Below are 23,394 nucleotides of genomic sequence, written 5' to 3'. Positions count from 1 at the left end.
GTGCGGTCTATCGGTGCCGGCGTGTAGCAGCAAATCATCACATATTGCCCCGGCATAATTATAATCATTTTAAATTTTTAGATATGAATTCACATAAGCACCAAAGATATCATCTATACAGATCTCAGCATTCACAGTTCCATGCGGAAAGACATGGAGGTGTGTGCGTCCAACCCAAAGAGAGATATTTCCTCATCCGTATGCGTCACCGGATTATAACGGGTTACAGGTTCTCTTCAAATCAAATAACGCCTTCTATCGCTTTAGAGGCTAAATTGCACTCATCCACAAAGAGAATAGCCCCCTATTGATCAGCTGTCTAGTGGACCTATTAACGTGCCCATCTGAAACATTTTCTTCCATGACGTGACGTGAGAGGCCGATAATGGCTGGTTGCCTCGCACCCAGACCTCCTTCTTGAAGCCTATGCGCGGTCGACGTTGACACCAACAATTCCAGTGGTCGCAGGAACGAAAGATCTAAGTTGAATCGGAGTTGCGGTTCTATTCTTTCGAGCCCATAACAACAAATATTGGTCATAGGCGCTCGTCGTAGCGGTTGGCTGTCTTTAACTAAACCTCCTGAATCCAGAATCTGTTGCTAGAAATTATTGTCTGTATTAAGGAATTGTAGAAAAGTCTATGAACCACAGGACTCGCATTTAGCCATCTGCCGATTTCTGTCTGACGTTGTCCTGCCTGTAATCACCCTAGCTCTTCATCACAGTTCTTCGGGCATATGCTGCTTGAACATCATTGGTACAAATTTGTTATACTAAATTTTCTTATCGCTGTATCACAGCGAAATTTGGAGCCTTGCTCTTAAAAACCAAATTTTATGCTCCTCACATGTAAAGTATTTCGATTGCAGCGCCACTTATTTGCGTATTGCAGTTTTATTCAGCAACTCTTATTTGACAACGTATTCAAAATTTACATAGATTGGCTTATTTTGAACTAGTTATCGCTATTTTTGCAATTTTTCCTTAATTTTTGGAAACCAAAGTATTTTTCAATATTTTGTAGGTGCTAATGTGCACATATCAACACCATTTATGTGGAAGTGGCTGGTTAAATAAATTTTTCTTTCATGATAAAGTAAGGATTTAAAATTTTAATATATGCATATGCAGCATAATTATATATGAATTAATTTTCTTGTTACGTTTGCTTCAATTATATTGTACTGAATTCATATATAAAAGTTTAAAAAGATTATATTATTCAGTTTATATTTTTATTTCCCAAGTTAACTTCTTCATACATACTTCCAAGTATTTTAAATCTGAACGTTCTATTTTAAAAATAAAATGCATATTCTTTTAAGTTATTTCAGTAAAATTTTCTCCATTCTTAAGTAGGGATTATCCTTTTAAATAATAAAAATATAATGTAGAAACTCAAAACATGCAATTAAAATTATTTGAATATGGATTTATTAATAAAAATTTGGTACTTTTCGGTTATCGGGACCCAAATTTAATTCCATTTTATCCTATGTGATATAAATTATAATAATATACAAGTAGTCAGAAAAGAAAACTTTATTCTTATCCAATGACAATTTAGAAAAGCATGAATATGCAATTTAACACACACACACACATATATATATATATAAAGGAGTTTAGAAAAGAATACTTTGCATGCATTCTTGATATATACTCATACCATCAATTTCCAAGGGGTAGAAAAGGTTACACTTAATCCAAATTCAGTCATGTGCATTATATTAAAATGATTACACTTTTAAAATTCTTTCATTAGTTCGATTTTAATATTAATCTTTTTATATTTAACAGAATATAATTGTCCTCTATAATGTTAATTAAGTTTGAGAGTTCCTTCCATAACATTCTGCATTCTGTAGCATGTCCTGCAGAATTTACAGATTTATCCTCACGAGAGGCCTTTTCATTTATTGAAGTATTTTCTTCAACATTTCCAACTATTTGAGCAGATAGAAGTGGTGTTGATGGACACAATGATCGGAGGCATTATTTTTACAGTCACTGTATTGTCCAATGTATTAAATAATGAATTCATATATTTTTCTCCAGTGTCCTGCCAATGCATTTTACCCCCTTCGTACAGCAAACTTGTGTTTGCAAGGCCACCTGTAATTGTTCTAGTAATGGCATTGAGAAAATGGCATGTCATCGTTACGTCCAAATTTTACAGCATAAAATTTCAGCTTATCTTCTTCACTTTAAACTGTGAAACTTAAATTTTCATTTGATCATACATTTCATATCTGTCTGCTACTATTCATTCTTTTCAAGCAATGAATAATGAAATTATGTGGCCTATTGTGAAGGAAGTCTGGTATATCAGCTGAATAGCACCATATTATATCTAAATAAGAGATATTTTTTCAACGTATTTGTTAAATTTTCAACAAAAAATTTAATACATAGAATTTTAATATTCCACTCAGTGTTTTATGTCTTCATAAATGGTAATTTTTTACCTCATCATTAAGCCGTTGAATTCCATTATTTGTTTTACTATTGATAAGAAAATTTTCATTTCTATAGCACGACACCCATGTTCTAATATATGGTTCCAATGCTTTTAAATAATAGCTTTGCACTTCTGATGAATATTTCCAAAAGGCACAGAAACATTAAATTCTATTTCACTTTCTGAATGCGAGATCTTCTGTAGCTTTTGAAGAATTTTTTCTTTTGCAGGATTTACACCATGTTCTTTTGTATTAAGCCATCTTTCCCAACTCTGTTTGTGAAAATCGCATAAAATACACTGACTACCAAAAAGTATTTGGACACCTGTGATACAAAAGAAAAACTAACTTTATTCAAAATCACATAACTCGGGGCACATTCCGACAATCACCGCTCACCTTCCACTTCTTAATCACATAGGCCACTGTCGATTTTGGGTACTTCAGATGGCTAGATATGTCCCTTAAGGATCGGCCACATTTGTGATACCCGATAATTAGTTGGTAGAGCCTCCACGAGAGGTAATTACAGCGTGGACCCTCTGGGGCATACTTTCCACAAGTCTTTGTATGACAGCTAGTGGTATTTTCTTCCACTCGGCTTGGAGAAGACATAGAAGTTCCTTCACCGATTTTGCACGGGTAGTGCACCCCTGAATTCGGCGATGCAACTCGTACCAAAGGTTCTCGATAGGGTTCAGGTCTGGACTCTGGCCAGGCCAGTCCATTCGATGAACTCCATTGGCACCATACCAAGCCTTGGTTAACGTCGAAACATGACAACTGGCATTGTCGTCCTGAAAGTAACAGGGGTCCAACCAACGAGATAATATACTGGTAGAGAGCGTATTGCAACCCTCAACCGGTTCCAACATTAGTGTCACGTAACTGCTGCGCGAATTCCGAAAGTGCGAAAATACTTTACATTGCTTTCTATGGGACGAAAGACTGCTGCTCTGCTTGGTCACATAAAATTTAAGTAAAAATGGTTATTCGCTGCAGCGCCTACGGATGTAAAGAAAGTTTCGTGAAAGGAGGACTTGTAACCTTTCATAGGTAAGTTAAAACTGCATGATATATTATTTTATTTTCAGTATTTTTGTCATTTTACTATCTCTGTTGTATTGGTTGGTAAGTTTCAGCCATATTGTATAAGAAAATTGCCGCCGTATATGACATTTTCAGCATGTATTATTAGCATCAAAATGTATTAAATACTGTGACACTATTTACTGGAATCACCCTTTACAAATAATTGAATTTTATATGTTTTTTCCGTGTATTCCGTTGAAATAGAAAGCTGCGCCAATTGGCGTTAACCTTTTTTCGCCAAGTCGTACGCGTTTTGATTTCATAAACAATTACTGCCTGCGATAAAAAAAGAAAAACGCTATTATTAGCATTAAATTATTGAGAAAAGATTGTGCGATATGTTTACTTTGTTAAAAAAAAAAGCTTAAGATCTGGATTCATGCAACATTGAACATAAACAGTTAAACAGCATTATTTTAAAAATCAGATTACTTTTATAAAGCTCAATGCTTTATCATTATTTTCTATAAAATCAATTAAAATAAAAATAATCTGGATTATAATTCTGTCTCATCTACGATGCTGTTAGAAATTTATTGTAATTGAAAAAATGCGATGTGAAAAACTTACCATATTTTAAATAGTATTTAAAAAAAAAAGGGGGAGAGTAAGAGAATTTTTAACTGTAATATCGTTTTGATCCTAATAATAAATACTGAGTTGAAGTTTGTTACCGTTTGATACATATTCAATATAAAATAATTTTTATAGTTAATAAGATGTATTGATCCCCCCATGACATACATATGAGTGTGGAAAATCAGTAATTAAGATTGCATTATTTTGTTCCAGTAATATAATCTCAAGAAAAGAGAGTGCATTATTTTGTTCCAGTAATATAATCTCAAAAAAAGAGAGGCAATCAATGGCATAAATACATATAATACAATGTGATTTTCTTTTTCTCTTTAGGATGCAATGCATTAAAATTAAACGAGATTTTTTTTACCTTCTCAAATATTATAACAGTAGTGCAATTAATTTTTTAACGTTATTCAAAATTAAAGTTTCCATCTCAATTTTTTATTATTTATTTTAGATTTTCTTCCTAAAATTATTTAACCTAAACATCTTAAACAATGGTGCAAATAATTTAAAGCAATTATTAAAAATTTAGATAAAATATTCAGGAAAAAAAGGGTTAAGTTATATCTAAATATAATTGTAAAAAATCGAACAACCTAATTCGAGGCCGTTGTCTGCTGACTGCTAGCAGACGGAAATAAAAAGTACTACCTGCGGGCCAAACTGGCGATGAACAGCCTAAGCTATAACTCCCCAAGAGCACTAGTCACGTGGTATATGTTGGAGACACCCTAGCAGACGAATTCTCTGTGGGTGAGCCGTCTACTTGTTATATGAAGTCGTTGGGTCAAACCCGTAAAACTGCCACAACGTAGGAAGCACATTGTCATCCAAAATAGTGCAGTAGGCATCGGAGTTGAGCTTACCATGAATGGGGACCAAGGCTCCCAGCCCATACCAGGAGAAACACCCCCAGACCATAATTCCACCTCCGCTGAACTTGACTGTTGGCACGATGCATTCTGGCAGGAGACGTTCTCCAGGTAGACGCCAGACCCAGACTCTGCCATCCGAACGGTAAAGGGTGAACCTTGATTCGTCACTCCGAAGAACCCGTTTCCGCTAATCTACGGTCCAATTTCGATGTGCTTTGCACCACATAAAACCGAGCAGCACGGTTGGACTTTGTGATCAAAGGCTTATGGGCAGCAGCACGACCATGAAAACCAAGCAGATGTGCTTCCTTACGGATGGTATTCATTGAAACAATACTCCCGGATGCCTATTGAAACTCCTCGCGGATGAGGGCCATCGGTTGGGTGCGGTTCTTCCGAATTTCTCTGGACAGCACTCGTCGGTCTCCATCTCCCAGTTTCGTTGGTCTGCCGACTCGGGACACATTCCGACAATCACCGCTTACGTTCCACTTCTTAATCACATAGGCCACTGTCGATTTTGGGTACTTCAGATGCCTAGATATGTCCCTTAAGGATCGGCCACATTTGTTATACCCGATAATTATACCTTTCTCGAAATCAGAGAGCTCCGAATTGTGAGGCATGTTGCATGCAACTAAAGCCGATGCTGTTTCCTACACGATATATACCGGCGGATTCCGTGACGTACCTTAGGACCGCAGATATCTTTATTTGCATAGGTGTCCAAATACTTATTGATAGTCAGTGTAGTATTGCTATTCGGGAAGACTTTTCCCACCGCTTTGATTTCAGCGTTTGAATACTCACTCATAAAATATTTGGGCTGCCATTCAACATTCCACGATTTTTACGATCTTTAATGCATTAGAGATTGATTCGATTCTTCTTGTTTTGACTCTTATTTCATCTATATTCATATATATTCAATTATTCTTTAAATGATATAGTTACAAATACAGCAACTAGCCGATTTACAACGAGGGAAAAAAAGTATAAAGCATATTTAAAATGCATATATGCTAATATATAGCATATATGGATATGCATATATTAGCATATATGCATTTCTGCATGCGGCATCTAACAAACATGCTTCACTGCCATATCGTTTCAATAGATGGTTTGGATTTTCGGGCTGATGAACAAATAACAATGGTGTATTTTCCTCTTGATTAAAAATTTGGAAAAAAAGTATCTTCAGCCATAGTATGTATCCATTTATCTATGAGGCTTTTAAATTTTCTTGATCTAATTTTGAATGCTGATTCTGCTTAATAGCTAAATTAATATCATTTTTTATTGTGTAGTTTCATGGGGAAAACTTCTTTACCGGAATGAGATGGATAGTGTCCATGGGAAAGCCCCAGCAATTTGTCTGAATTCACAAAGTCATAAAAATAAGGCTTAACTTCATTAGTTCTATCAATCTCATCATTTACCATTTGATATATTTCATTTTTCAATCTTCTACCCAGCGTTTGAAGGAAATCTTCTGTTAACATCAATATCATGATTATATTCAAATAATGCTGGTAGTTCGGATTGAGTTCGAACTATTTTTAAGTTTTCTCTGAATTGCTAAAAACACCTTTTCCTTCTAAATTCACTGTTAATTTTAATTTTGAGGTTTGTAAACGTTTTATTTCCAGTATTGTGATTCGAGCTAAAAAAACATGCTTCTTAGTGCTCTGAATCATATTACGTTTCTTTTCATGATATCTATGATCCTGTTTCAGAAAGAAAAAGAAAGAAAATTACTTGTAAACAAAATATACATAAATTGTAAACAAAATCTACATAAATTGTAAACAAAATCTACATAAATTGTAAACAAAATATACATATGCAGTAAAAATATATTAGGCAATACTGTAGTGAATTTTCAGAACAGAAATGGTATTTTTAATAACAATTCACAAAGCTAACAAAACAGAAAACAACTAAAATGTTTCTGTTTTTAAAGCAAGTATCTTGAAAAACATTAACAAAAGCAATTTTTTAAGAAAAAATTGGAAAATTCTTTGGCAATATAAAACCGAAGTTTTTTTCAAAATTAAATTATATTCATATTTTTAGCATTTCTTCTGCCCCAATGTGTAAACATGCACACATGTATACATAAATGTGTGCACAGCCATATTCAAAAGTTAAAATTTTAAATTAAAATCTTCCTCAGTCGCCAGTTGGCTAATTTCCTTGTACGAAATACTAAATTATAAGCATTTTTTCTTGCATTTCATTTAAACTTATTGGACTGAAATAAATCTACTTCGCCGACAGCGCATAAACCACAATAGAATAAATGCATTCTTTAAAATTCACTCTAATATTTGTTTACCATAGCCACACTCTGGTGCTAGATTCACTTAACAGTATTAATAATTATATAACAGTTAACTTATATAATAATTATATAACGGAAGCTAAGTTAACTGTTATATAATCCAATAATTATATAATAGTTAACTTATATTAAGAATATATTTCGTTCATATTCTAACTCATAATGCACAAAATTTATATCATTTAAAGAATAGAATTATCTAATCGTTGCTACATGGTCTATTCAAATACTATAATAAAGCTAAAATGATGTATAAAAGAAATTAAGAAAACAAAACAAAAAAGAAACAGTTTTTCACAGACGATTGAGTATTTCTCATTTAATTAATTCAGTTCTCACTTCGGGAGAAGGCAAAAATACATAAAAACTCAAAATATCTATATTAAAAATTACGAAGTAAATCTTAAACACTTATTTCCTCGAAAAAATTCCAGAAAGAATTAAGCATGATTTAATTGGCAATAATAAATGAATGCGTTATCTTTGTTGTTGCGAAGCTAAGTTTCTCTAGATTGGCAAAAAATCCACTAGTCTCCTGTTTCAAATGTAAACATCAATGGCCGCCATTAAAAAAAGGCTTAGCGGCACTTAAACAACTTTAAAATTGTTGATAATTCTAAAAATATTGCATACAGATTTACTAAAGGCACAAAACCATTAACCGGAAGATAAAAACAACATAATTCAATCATTTTTAAAGAAAAAAATGTACCATTTACAAACATATAAGAGTAAAGAAACTGAGATCACTGAGCCGAGTAACAGAGTGGATATATATATAAATATATTTATATACGTTTGGTGCGGCCGATTGTAACCAAAATACCAGGTGCACATCTACATGTTATAGCAGTGCTATATACAAAATTTCAACGTTCTGAGGGTACTCGTTTTTGAGTTATGCGAGATACGTACGTACGTACATACGTTCGTACAGACGCCACGAAAAATTCTCTTCAGACTTTATTTTAAAGCAGTTTTATAATTTCTTTGAAGGAAAAGAGCATTTTATCCTGTCCTTACGTACAGAAATCACGCAAAAACATCATTAAATTGCATTCGATAGTGGTCAAAATGGATAGTTTCGTTGAAATATGCTGCCTGAAACTTTTCGCGATTACAATATTTCCTTTTTACTTCGTGCAAGGAAGTAAAAATAATGGAGTTCTGTGAAATACCCAATCAATGCGTCGTTTTTTGCAGGAAATGTGTGAAAGATGAGCCTGATTAGCATTATCCAATCAAAAGTGATCAAATGGTTTCTGATATGCAAATTAAGACATTACACCATCTGACGGGGAATCAAGAGCTTTGAGCAAGGTGAATATCTGAGTGAATATCTGCAATAAAGTTTGTAAGGACTCAAAATGATTTGCTATCGCTCCGAAGTATCACTTGGAAGGATCTGTCACGTGGTGAACCATTGGCTGTTTAGAGGCTGAGCAGACAATCATGGACGCAGTGAAATGTATGAATATTTAAGACCGTCTCTATGCTCTGGACATACGTTCAGAACTCTGGAACTCTTGTCAGGAGTCCTGGATAAGGTCATAAATGAATAACAACTGCTTCTCAAATCAGTATCAACAAGATTAATATCAAGATCAATATCAGTTTTATATCATATGCAGTGCTCTTAAATTTTTCCCTTGGGTTTATGCATCATGTACGGTTCGTATGTAATTTTGTAATTTATAAAATTTTGAATTTTAACATTTCTACTGGAACTAATATTTGGAGTTACAGTTTGTTGAACATAAATGTATATTTTAGGCATTCAAATTAGAGAGGGGATGAAAGAAAATCTGAAAGCATTCAGATTTGAACTTTGCACTAGAGAGTTTGTTAAGGGATTGTTATGCCCTCGATGAGCTGCTGTTGCTATCAACTGCTGTTGCTAACCTTTTTGACTTTTTTACTTTATTATTAAACATCGCTTTCTACGTCCTTACGCCATATAAAAGTCAACAATAAAATCACAAAATTGTTAGCATTCCCAATTACGTTGTTAAATATCACCCCAATTTTTTTTCTGTCCCGTTTTTCTCTCAATTCATCATATCAACGTTCAGTTTTATTAACAGGATGATCTACAAAACAAGTTTTGCCTTTTAAACATTATTATTAAGTATTACTTCTTCGCACTTATGCAACATAAAATTCAACATCAGAGTTACAAAATGTTTAAAAACAGCATATCTTTAGAATTCCCGAGAGTTTGTTAAGTGCTGTTATACACTTCTTTTGTTTTCGTTCTATTATATGTTTAAAAATAACACATGACGATAACAATCAGTGGCAACATTCTTTTATTTGTGTTGCCATACAGTTTTCTATATTCGCTGTATTATTTCTTTGAAAATGGCTATAAAATTCGGTAATATAATAAGGCAAATAACATTTAAAAATGATACTAACATTCTTTTATTTGAAAAATGATGCGGACAAAAAAGTGAGGATTGAGATTAATAGTACCTCTGGTGTTAATAATAAACATGCGTAAAGATACTCAGCAATATTTGCGCTCGGAAACCGTCTTCTTCATCCATTTTTGAATAACTTGACCAGGAAAATCTAGCTCTTATTGACCTTTTTTGATACAAGGCAGGCGTAAAAATTTTAATTTCATTAATTTGATTTTAATAAAAGGCGTTGAGAGTCTAGAGTTATCACTTTCCAATGCCTAATTTATTCGATTCTTTTTTTGAAACAGGAACACGAGTTTGTCACTAATTATTCAAAGATATTAACCATGAAAGTTTTTTGATGCATCATGTGCCACTAATTATTCAAAGATATTAACCATGAAAGTTTTTGATGCATCATGTATATTTAAATTGCATGTATATTTAAATTACAATCATTTTTCCTTACTCATGTTTATTTTCCTTTTCTTTTCAGCTCTACGCTTTTTGCCAAAGTTAATTCTTATTAATTTTTTAAAAACGAAAACAAGTATATCTTGGTTTAAATCAAAGTTTTAACACTTAAATCAACATTTACAAATCCTTGAAAAAACAACACGCGAACAAGTATTAATTTAGAAGTCAAACAACAAAAATCAGCATTATATTTGCAAATTTTCAGTCCTGTGAAAATTTGCAAATATAACGCTGATTTTTCTTGTTTGACTTCAAAATTAATACCTTGAAAAGTTATTATCCAACTGAAAAACAGATTTCTCAATATGAGATCAGAATGTTACCAGTCTTAGTGGCGAAACTTAAACGTGACAAAAAACATCAGTATTGCATCAAATCGTTACAAGAAATAAAATTCACAGTTTCCTGTTTCTAAATTGGTTATAGCATGAATCAATCTCACCAGACCGGATGATGTTCTCAGAAGTAGGGGTTTGCATTTACTGCTTTTATTTCGATGTATTCTTCTATTTTATTTTATTTTATTTTTATCTTATGACGAACCTGGATACAAGCAACTACATTAAAGGCATAGTATATTTCCCGTGTATATGATTAGTAAAAGTTTGATGCTTCATGATAAACTCGATCATCCCGATCAGGGTAAAAAAAAAATACCAAATATTTTTCCGGTTAGAGTGATTATGAGTGTCAGTAACTTCCGAAATATAAATTATTCGTATTCATGGTGTGATTACGTTATTAATCTGCGTATAATATTTCACTCAAAAAATACTTGGAGGATGAATTAAATAAGAGGGTTAAGGAAAAATCCATTTTTACCTCCCATCAATTGAACAGATGACAGATTTTTGGTAAAATTGGACAACTGGAAAAGCTCATAACAGTTTTTAATTAACAGCCAGAAGTGGTACTTTGCTTGACGTTCATAACAATTTTTAATGGAGAACTATATTAAAATACAACTCAAAATTTTTCAGTTTTAATACCTGAGAACTTTTATTTCAATGGAAATAACATAAAAGGTTTCGGTGAAAATTACTCACCTAGGATGCACTGATCATATTTCAATAAAAAAAATGTATTAAGATTGTTAGCGTCAGGATTTTTCTCTTACATCCACTATGCGTATCTTTTTGATTTCGCGTTATTATTTAGCAAGACAGAGATAGATTCACAACCAACATCTTCGAAATACTTTATTCCACTGCTCTTTTAAAAAGTGCATGAGTAATTAATATCGTCTGCCGCCGTGGTTACATTCCTTATCTCTCGTTCTTGTTTTTATTACAAATGCTTTGAATATCTTTTAATATCATGACGCCATCTGGCGGTAGACTGTGGAAATTGCTAACATTCGGGCATCCTGACTAAACAATTGCCCTCAATTGTCGACCCCCCCTTTTTTTAATAAGCATTAATGGCAATAGCACAAGAATCCACATTTTGTGCACAGTATAATCATAATTTAAAGTTCTAGAATGAGTAAAAAGTTCTAAAAATAGTTCTTAAGGAAGTTTTTCCAGTAAAGTTCCTTGTAGGTTCGGGAAAGGAAAAAATAAAAGTTTACATTACCTGTAGCTTCACGAGTTAATATCCCAGTTACCCGATTCCCTCTTCATCCAACTCATCTAAGTTATTAGCATGCCAAGATTTCAGCTGACTCACGTGGGTTGTTGTTGTATACAGTCAAACACGCTTCCCCCCCCCCTTTTTTTTTTCTTCTTATAGTAGTAGTACTTCATCTTATTTGCCATCCGCTCTTTTACTTCTTTCAGCATTAATGAGGTAAAAATTTTCAGTACTCTTTCTTTACTCTCAGCTTGAGTAATATGACTTCTCCTTGGCATTTGATGTTCTGTTTCTCAGTGCGTGATTTCCGAATAAGATGATATTTGCAGGGACTTATCTTCACTCATCGTTTGGGCTGAATACACAAATTCTTCTGGCTACCTAATTCTTCTTTCATCTGCAAATTCCTCAGATTTCCTTTCTGGTAATGTTCTTCCATCCATAGAGTTTAAACCTGCTTGATCAGAAGACCTTTTTTCGTATTCTTTCATATCTGAATCATTTTTGCGCATCCCATACAATCGGTAGCCTCTCCTTGTTACAAAATTTCATTTCTCTCAGGAATATAAGACACATAACTTTCAACTTGGTCATTTCGGTTTGGAAATCGCTTTCGCTTTATAGTTGGTATTTTTCTATACAAGGGATTTGAACAATCAGCTTTGCTTCAACCATGAAAATGATCATCATATTTCGCATTCCAATCGTACGTCTTATCACCATTGCAGAGGTGTAAATCTTTGTTTTTGTCGCTTCGAACATAATTTTGGTTAGCATAATCAACTTCTTAGTTTGTCGCAGGATAGAATACTTGTTTTTCAGTTTTACCTTTACAAAATTTGCAATGTTATTTGTTATTTTCTTTGTTTCATCCGCTTGTAATTTAACACACGAATTTTCTTCAGTGCAATCCAACCCAGTAAATGAATAATCTTTTGCATAGCCGATATGCAAGACATCACCAACCCTAGCATATACAATATGTGGCAAATCTAAGAACGTTCGTCCAACCAATAAGTCAACTGGCTGAGCCGAATCTGGCACAATTAATACTGGAATATCTTTTGCCACTACGTCATCAATTTTTAAATCCACAAATGCCGCACCAAGACTTTTTATCGGACAGTTTTGATTGTCGAAGCCAAACATTTCCTTTCTGCAAGATGAAATATATTTATTCCCAGGCCTTTCGCAGCCGATTCTTTAAGTAGACATGACGACGCTCCCGTGTCAATCATTGAAAACGCAATTCGAGAATTGTTAATTAAAGCATTCCTTAAGTACATATCAGCTGCGGCAGAAGAGTCATCAAGACTGTGCACGTTTAGTGTAGCTTCATTTTTGTTCTTAGGACAATATTTCCTTGAATGGCCCTCTAATCCACAAATTTTGCAGGGACAGGGACAATCTTTTGAAATATGACAAAAAGATTACATGGTAAACATTTGGGATTACCCTGATCATTACGAGCAGAAGAATTAAATAGCTTTTGTTTTCCATCATAATTTATGCATAAGCGAACTAAGTATCTTCGCAATATTTATAGCTTCTCGTCGTGTTTTGGAATCTATTAGCGTTACTAACATTCACTACTCTCAGAGTGCTTTTAGAATCATCCCAAGGCCATAATTTGGAACTACTTTTACTTTCATTGTTTATTTTTTTACTCCTGATAGAACGTTTTCGTAGTCATCTAATTTTCCTATTCGCGTTTACATATTTAGGCCATGAATCAATAAAATGCTCCCTCATAGAATTCGGAACCCGTTTTTTTCAATTGATCTGTTACAATTAATTCTTTTAAAGAATCGAAATCATTTATTTTTAATCATGCTAACCATTCGTTAAAATAGTTACGAATTTCGAAAACGAAATCTGTCCATGTATTTTTTGAATTCCTAATATGATTAATAAATTTCTGGCGAAATTTTTCTGGACTTAAAACGCTTTAATAATACATTCTTAACAAATACGTACTCATTAGCTTGCTCTTCAGTTTTTCTGGCGATCAGTTTTGTGATCTCGAGAGGTAAAAGTCCTAATAAATGAAAAACATAATCATCTTCATTTAACCCCACCCGTTTGGCTTGACGTTGAACTATTACTAGGGAAGATATGTCTCCATCCTTTAAATCGAATTTTTGCATAAGACTTTTCAAATCGATACATTTTTTGTTTTCTCGTGTGGTTGTATTTTCCGTTGACGTTTCGGACATTATTTTGTTTTCGTTTAAAAGCTTTAGTCTTTTTTAATTCAAATTTCCTTTGTTTTCCTCGTTCAACTTCTAACTGTATTCGTTTTTCTTGAAACTCTAATTGTGCTTGTTTTTCTAATCTTTCATCTTCTTCTTTCTTAAGTCTTTCCTCGATAATCCTTTCAAAGACTTGTTTTACAAATAGTTCGTCATAATTTTTACTATTAGTGATGATGTTCTTAATCGTAATAAGAATGGCGCCAGGTGGAACCGTTTCCCCAATTCCCAATCTGTCGCAAGTTCAATTAGATCGCTTTTACGTTCCTTGCCAAGAAAAGACATCTTCAAGGTTACCTTTTTATATACGTTTAATACTTATTATTGATACGTTCAATAGCTTTCGAAAATACGTTTGAAAGCTTTCATATATATGTTTAATAGTGTCATTGATATGTTTAATAACTTTAGAAAGGAGTAAAAACAAAACATTTACCTTTTTCGTTTTTGCATCAGACCTACAATGGCGTTCAGTCACTCTACATTGATATCGACATCGGCAATCCTGCTTCTGAAATTGTTGGCCTCAAATTTATTTCTTACATCCACTATGCGTATCTTTTTGGGGTTTTCATCCGCAGAGAACCCGTTGGCGCTTCGGGAAAGAACCCGTTGGCGCCGTTGCATTTTTACTCGCCAAGCTCGCGGCTCATCGAGGATGAGCCGAGCCGTAAACGTGGTTTTTAGTGTATGTAAATTCAAGTTAGCAGACAATGGTAGTAAAAATTCACAGATAATAAGTATGTACATGTAAAACTAACAGGTTAAATGTGGTATACGAAAATAAATTTGTATTAAATTCAAGTTAGCACAGAAAACAATGTATTAAGCATAACGGGAAGTAGAAATTCATTTAAAAAATAAAAATTAGTATTGTTATACTTACGTTTACATTATACTTATATGTATTTTCTCTAATTCATATAGAATACTAATATTTCTATTACAAGTGTCATTTTTCATTATTAAGTACTTGGCATGTTGATTGATGTATTTCGGTAAGAGCCATGCCCATGTAATAAATTAATGAAAGCATGACCTTTAATACATCCATTTTACATAATTTTCAGTATTTTTTTTTCCAAGTTACTTGCATACAGCTTAAAGCATTTTACGTTGCAACAAATACCTGTCCTTTTTCATAATATATTTCACAATACAAATAACCTTCAACAGTAATGAAATTTTCTTCACTAGCATTGTTAAGTTAATAAAACTAGAACTTTATACATTTAAAAATTATTTTAGTATTTGGAAACCTCGTGGTTCCGCGTGCTTACAGCTGTTAATAATTAAGAACATAAAGTGAACAGCATGTTACAAATTAGCATTCACCCCTCCCGCCATATTTTCTTCCTTTGATTCCGAACTGACGAGCCGAGAACCGGCATCTTTCGACGAAACCTTCTTTAATTATGCGAAAATATTTCTATCTATTCGTTGTTAAAAAATTCAGAAAAAATAACAATAAATAAGAGAAGAATAATATAAATCTCCAAATGCGAACAACGACAACCTTCGCACAAGCGAATGGGATGAATTATCTAGGTTACCATGTTTGAACTATTATCGCCAAAGTTGGCGATGTTTACATTTACCGGGTTCTCTGCGGAAGTGCTTCCTCTTTTTGATTTTGTATTATTATTTAACAGTACAGAGATAGATTCACAACCAACATCATCGAAATACTTTATTCCACTGCTCTTTTAAAATGTGCATGAGCAATTAATATTGTCTGCCGCCGTGGTTACATTCCTTACCTCTCGTTTTTGTTTTTATTACAAATGCTTTGAATATCTTGACGGTATATCTTTGAATATCATGACGCCATCTGCCGGTAGACTGTGGAAATTGCTAACAAGATATAATGCAAAACCTCTTAGATTTGGTATTTAAAACTGGTACATCCATATGCGATGGCATACTATGCATATACAATTATAAATAAGAACAATATATTACATTTTGACTACTGTGATTAAGCAGAAGTGGTACTTTACGTGGAACTCTTAACAGATCTCAAAGTTTTGTGGGGAAATATAGAATTACTATAATAATTTATTAATAATACTATTTATTTATACCAAGGCATAAAAAAGGATTTTTATAAAAGCGTTTCATTTGCAGAATTTCAACACTCTTGCAATGCTGACATGTAACCGAAAAATACACTTGTACTGTTGATGATGATGAGGCACAAGAAACAGCAAATTCAAAAACATCTGCACATATTTAAGTCGATTTTGCTTTGGTCGAAAAAAAAAATTCTTTTGCTTGATTTTTTTTTAATTGCAGCTCTATTTTTGGACGTATAAATTATCGTCTGCTGCTTGAAAGTTTTGTTTTCATGCAAAATGTCACTTTTAAAGAAGCAATAGATGGAAGGTTATTCTTTGTGTTTTTTCCAAAGAAAATTATTCGTATCTAGTTATTAAAAACGTTGTGAAAGTCACGATCTTTCAAAATCTAAAGCTACGATAGGTAATGTTGTCAGAGGAGAAAAAACGTCAAAATTTAGCTTCAAGTATAAAAATTACTCCGAATACGTATGTAAGGAAAAAATCTGATGTGTACACCACATGACTTCCTTGTACGGAATATTAAATTATACGCATTTTTTCTTGCATTTCATTTAAACTTATTGGATTGAATTAAATCTACTTCGCCGACAGCGCATACACCACAATTGAATAAATGCATTCTTTAAAATTCACTGTAGTATTTGTTTACCATAGCGACACTCTGGCGCTAGATTCACTTAACAGTATTAATAATTTTATAACGGAAACTAAGTTAACTGCTATATAATCCAATAATTATATAACAGTTAACTTATATATTTCGTTCATATTATAACTCATAATGCACAAAATTTATATCATTTAAAGAATAGAATTATCTAATCGTTGCCACATGTTCTATTCAAATACTATAATAAAGCTGGAATGATGTATAAAAGAAATTAAGCAAACAAAACGAAAAAAGAAACAGTTTTTCACAGACGATTGAGTATTTCTCATTTAATTAATTCAGTTCTCACTTCGCGAGAAGGCAAAAATACATAAAAACTCAAAATATCTATATTCAAAATTACGAAGTAAATCTTAAACACTTATTTATATAATATGCAGATATGGATTAAATTTAAACAAATTTAAATTTTAACAGATATGGATTAAAATATTTAACGTTCTTACGTGCTTGCGGTTTGTAACAATTTCTTGAATATACAAGTAAGATGTAGGAAAACCTGAACTTTTATTGCAGCCCTAAATGAAAAGAGTTTTATAGGTGAAGTAAAACAGTCACAAATTGTTCAAGCGTAAGCAGCAGATATCGCTTTGTTCTGACAAACGGCGGAACAGTCTGATAGATTCTGTTCTAAACAGGCAAGAGCATTCGCAATAGTAAATAAACAGTTTCGAAATTTTGAACATGCAGCAGAATTATAAAATCGCTTACAAACAAAAGCTGAAAATCACTAAATATTTAAAAGCAATTCAGTTTTCAGACTAGTCTGTCAATTTAATCATGATTTCTTGAAGCCTCCTAGTTAAACCAATGCTAGAGGTTTGGAAGCGAATTTTACACAATAATATCGAAAACTTCCAGAATGTCTAAACTTCCAAGAAACTTAAAAGATATCGCCAAATCGGCTGCAAAATTCTGCTCTCAGGTGGCTGACACTCTTAGCAAAACACTAAGATTTATCTAGCACGAATATTACAACGGATGAGAGGTAACTGGAGAATTCATGTTCTCTTGCAGATCGAGCTCATCCATCCTATTTCCTGAATAAATCAATCAAATCAAACAAACTTTTTATGCTTATGATGTCCTCTCTAGTGGCCAAACAATGTATTTTCACTTCTCTTTATATTATATACTGCACTGTCAGCGTTTACTTATTCAGAATTAAAGATACTATAAAATAATAAAGCAACTAATAGTTAAAATACGCATTAAATTAAACGTAAAATTATAATAAATTATGCAAAAGTAAGCAAATAAAATAAATAAAAATTCATTATAATTAAAAGATAAAAGAAGCGGACTCATTCCATAGAAATATGAAATACTAATAATTAAAACAAAGAATTACATACAATACATGTTAGGGAATGAAAGAAGTATTTCGTTGAATTTCGAATTAAAAGCAGTAGTTTTGAAATTAAACACGTATACATTTGTAAAACTTTTAGATGTATTACCTCGTAAAAGTAATTACCGTATTTTCCGGCGTATAAGACGCACTTTTTTTTCTTTGAAAATAGATCTGAAATTCGCTTTAACTGCGAAGAACGGGGTGCGTCTTATACGTCGATATTCAGCTCGTTCGCAGTTAAAGCGACTTTTTTTCTTGTTTCCTTGTGGAGTGTGGGTATATTACAGTTAACGTTGAGTTCAGTGAATGCGCTTGCATTGTCATCGACGATCACAGCTGGATTCGTTTAAACTTTCCAATTTTGTGAACGACGTTTAAGTGCGTGAAATTTCTACTGTTCAACTTTCTTAAATTTGTTGTCAAGTTATGGTTCAAAAACAACACCGACATTACTATAACATAGCATACAAGTTACGTGTGAACGTGTATGCTAAAGAACATGGAAACAGGGCTGCAAAGAGACATTTCGGGCCATCCCCAACTGAGAAAATGATAAAAACTTGGCGAAGTCAGGAAGAGGTAGTATTGCACTGGATGGTATAGACGACAATTTGTTATGAGTCCTAATACGCTGATTTAGCAGAAGTTTCAAGTGACTCTTCATTTTGCTCTGGAGATGAGTGTCTGGGATATGACGAAGAAGATTGAAAGGTGTTCTTTCTCAGACAGATTGGGTACTTGCAGAAAGTATTACTTTGTATTTGTATTTCTTTATACTTAAAATACTGTAAATTCATTATATTGATCAGAAATTATATCAGATTCATTATATTGATCAAGTTTTATCCTTCAAAAATATGTATAAAAAAGGGGGTGCGTCTTATAGGCCGGTGCGTCTTATGCGCCGGCAAATACGGTAATTATAAGCAATAGTAATATAAAAGTGTTGGAATTTGAATTCCTCCTGTTTGCGACTGCTCTGAACAGAAAAAGTGAGCTATATAAGCAGTAGTAGAATCCTCCCTGCAGAGAGAAAATGTGTATGATGTCGATTGTGTATTCTTCTGATTGTGGTGAAGACTGTGTCCTTCCTGATATGTCCATCCGATGCGTTTGTAGACGTGGCCAGTAGCCGTGAATCTCTCGAGCGTGGTGCAGGCAATGTGATGCATAGAGTCCTAACATGGAATATCGGAGTGGAAGACTACATTGTAATAGGAATCTAGCCCAAGTATTCCGGATAATTTTACTATACCGCCAAGTACCTGTTTAAGCAGACTCATGTTGTACCGGTCAGGTACATTCGTATGTTATCCATCGTATGATTTAACCAACGTCTATTTAGTCTGACATGACATGTTCATCTATTTTGTTAAACTTAAGGAAAGTCACTATTAAATCTTACGTTTTCAACTTACAGCAATTGTACTCCTTCAGAAAGAGAATCTCGGTTTTACACGTACTACTGCGTATAACTCTCAAAGCCTTAAAAGAGCAAAAATTTCAAAAAACAACAGGTTATGGGCCCAGGTAATCAAAGTAACCAGGTACCTAAGTGTTAAGATCTCTCTCTCTCTCTCTAACAAACCAACCAAGATTCGCAAGAAGTTCAACGGAAAAACATGTCTAAACACATATGCATTTGTAAAATTTTTAGATGTATTACCTCGTAAAAGAAATTACCGTATTTGCCGGCGTATAAGACGCACTTTTTTTGTTTGAAAATAGATCTGAAAAACGGGTTGCGTCTTATACCTCGATATTCAGTTCATTCGCAGTTGAATGAACTGAATATCGAGTTCTAACTATGTCTAAGCAGTAATTTGAACATCTATGGTCATTTGGTGGAAAACGAGGTAAGCAAAAATTACTCTTTCCTTGGTTTTCCTGAAACAGTATGTATCTAACGAAAATGATGAACCCGAATATCCAAACTGAAAAGTTGGATAATAGAAATTTTGAAATATGGCGTTTTCAAGTGAAAATGGTTTCAATCCAGTCAGAAATTTGGGATGTCGCGAGTAGACAGTTAGTCAAGCCAGAAATGTCCGCGAATAACGAAGCCGAAGTTGACGAGTGGGTTTCAAAAGATCAAAAAGCTTTAGCAATTACTGCTCTGAGCGTGAAATCATCTGAGATATACACATTAAAAAATGTCAAACGTCGTACGAAGCATGGATCAAATTACACGGAATCCATGGCTCTCTTCCTAAAGTTAGCCTCATGAAGCAACTCATCTTGAAAAAGATGAACGCGAACGAAAAAACGCGGGAGTATTTAAAGTTCTTTCTTCGAAGTTGTAGACAAACTAGCAGAAATAGGAGCTGAGATTCCTGAAGAATTCTTATCAAGTTTGCTATTTTGTAGCCTAACAGAAGACTTTGAAAGTTTTAGAATAGCGATAGAATCTCGTGATAAAATGCCAGACTTAAACACTCTAAAAGGTTAGTTACCAGAAGAAGCTAAAAGTCACCAATTTAAAGCACAAGAAAACAGCCAACTGAAGGATGCGCTAGTTACTAAATATCACGGCAACGCGAAAACGTCTAAGAAGGCGAAAACTTTCAAGTGCTATAATTGTAACAGAAAAAGCCACAAAGCATCAGAATGCAAACAAAAATCCCAATTAAGAATCCCCTAAACCAAGTTGTTCTCTCATGATTGTGAATACAACGCGAGAATTAGGAACACATAATTGGTACTTTGATTCGGGAGCAACCACACACATTTGCAATGACAGAAGTATATTTCAATAACTGATATAAAAAGTCAATAACTGATATAAAAAGTGAAGTTCCGTTAGCAAATAAGGAATTTTTTTAAAAAGTCTACATGCATAATTAGTGTCGGGGAAGTTTTCAAGTAGGCAAAGGTTTCTAAATTACTTTGGTTTTCTACTCTTTTTACATTGGCAATTTACATTTAATTATTATTTTGATTCTTAGTTAATTTGCTTTCTAAATTTCTCAAAATTCCTTTTGTTTAAATTTTTTAGTAATTCACCACATTTAATTTACTTTTGGTTTTGAATATTACTATACCCATGCCTGTATGGATGACGAAACACGAATTGAGTAATTGATGAGTTAGGTTTGGGTCTCAGTTTAAAAATAGAGATGGAAAAACTTCCAAGATAACTTTCAGATTCTTCGTGTTAGAATAATAAATATCGTCACCTCCCGATTAACCGGGGTAATAACCGTATAAATATCTTATTTAAAAGAGAATCACGTTAATATTATTCAAGTTAAAAAAATGCAGAAAGGAGGAATGTTTCATATTGTAATTAGCAGAAAAATTGTAACAACAGTCCAGCAATTCAAGCAGGTTATTATGGAGATAACGTTTATTTGAACGCTTAAATTAAATCAGTATGCAAAGCAAAAAGAACATGTATGTTACATAAGAATAAATATTATCAGAAATGAAAAAAAAAAAAAGCTAAGTTATAAAAGGCAAGGCAATAAGGAATAAAATTTTGAAGGGAACTTGAACCATATCTTTGAGTTCAACTCATGTTAAAATGTCTGTTTCAACTTTTTGTTTTCTGATAGGGTTCATTTAAAAGACATCATCGGCTGTCATTGCCGTTATACTACGGATATTTTTTTTATCTGTTTTGCGCATTTCGTGGACAGTTTCATTTTTCACTTACGATTTACGACAGTAATTTTTATTGTTCCTCAATAAACAAACTTAACATTTTTACTAGACATGTCCTTTTGAATCCGCTCCCGGTTAATCGGGCTCTGTTTACAATAATGCAGAAATAAAAGAAAAGTATTTTTATTTAATATTAAAAGTTTCCCATTAAAACCAAGTTTGGAATTTCCGTCTAACGAAAAACGTAGCTGAGAATGTAGTTTTAAAAATATACCTATTAAGAAGATACACGTGGAATTTAACAAATTTAGTACGTAATTAAAAATTCCTAAGCTCACGAGTTGAAAAAAATATCCAGGAGATTATTTACATCCAGAACTAACCAAACGATTTGAGAATAGGTTTAGCAAATTTTGCGGACAGTGCATCGAATATTAATCGAAAGTTCAGGTACGTTCCGCCAGATGGCGCAGTGAACCAGTAAAGACGCTCAAGCTAAGCGCAAAGTGATGCTTATGACAAAGTCCCATAGAAGTTGCGAAATAACTTTCCGATTACGAAGATATCTTTCCAATTTTTTCTAAGATATCAAAGCTTTGGAAGTCAGTAAAGCTAATCTTTTCCGAATTTTGTGATAAATATTTATAAATCAAAAGGTTCGACTGCTGGAAAGAAATTCGAGATTTAGGATCTCGCAATCTTTTTAAATTCCCGAGATTCATGTACTCGAATGTCGCATTTTTAGTTTAAACTAAAAAAAGAACTTTTCTAATAATCCCCCACTCCCGAGTTTCGTTTGTTTGTTATTACTTCTTCTGAAATTACTTGAACATATTTCTTCTGAAATTAAATGCTTTCTTTCTTAAAAATCTTAAAAATTCATAAGAAAAACCACGTTTTGCTGAACAATCAGCTTAAATGAGATTTTCTACAAATGAGAACAGAAATTTTTCTCTCTTACTGTGATATTTTTTATCCTAAAAAAAGAAACTCTCGCAAGAACCTAGATTGGTAATCTATATTTAAAAGTTATAGGTCATTTAGCATACATTTGGAATTTCCAACAGGCCCATCGAAGTATAACATTGAGGAAACCTAAAATTATATATTGCAGTCAACTTCCAAATTACTGGAAGTGGGATTAAACAGGCTTTGTCTCAGGGTAAAATGAAACAGTCGACTGGTAAATATTGTTCTGCAAGTTCTCGGTGTTTCATTTCTAATGGTACCTATTCTTCCGTTGTTTATAGTGTATTTGTAATCAACTTATAGTCAATTTACATAACCAAATGAATATAATTTCTTGATTGAAGTACTTAATAGTATAAGCAGACTGTCGGCAGTACTTTTCCCGTTAATTACAACCTTAAGTGTTTTAAACTGTCTTCGAATCAACTGTAATTTTGTACCATGGAGTTAACCACTGAAATTGTTACCAGTATTGCTCCAGTAAATCCATAATTGACTGTAATTTTATATTTTTCTCAGATTATAAGTTAATCACGTTATAATCAAATGAGTTTTCAAACCAGAAGTCTTTACACTTTTAATGAGATATTCAAAGACTCAGCTTTCGTGCGTTTGACGAAAACTTCATGGATAAAATTTCAGTTTCCTT

At 33.1% G+C, this 23,394-nt stretch overlaps 1 long non-coding RNA gene across 1 annotated transcript in view; it reads right to left on the bottom strand.

Moving 5' to 3' along the window:
• Positions 1-1,528: 1,528 nt before the first annotated feature.
• The window catches only part of LOC146999130 (uncharacterized), a 41,383-nt gene continuing 19,517 nt past the window's right edge, over positions 1,529-23,394 (bottom strand). Inside the window, exon 2 of the long non-coding RNA XR_015041300.1 lies at positions 1,529-6,745. This is a non-coding gene — a long non-coding RNA (uncharacterized LOC146999130). The remainder of the gene's footprint in view (positions 6,746-23,394) is intronic.

This window comes from Stegodyphus dumicola, chromosome 1 (assembly GCF_044657685.1).
Source record: "Stegodyphus dumicola isolate Sdum_Otavi_A_Nest chromosome 1, ASM4465768v1".
Classification (NCBI taxonomy): domain Eukaryota; kingdom Metazoa; phylum Arthropoda; class Arachnida; order Araneae; family Eresidae; genus Stegodyphus; species Stegodyphus dumicola.
Note: the sequence above shows the minus strand (reverse complement) of the source record. Positions and strands in the feature narration are given on the sequence as shown.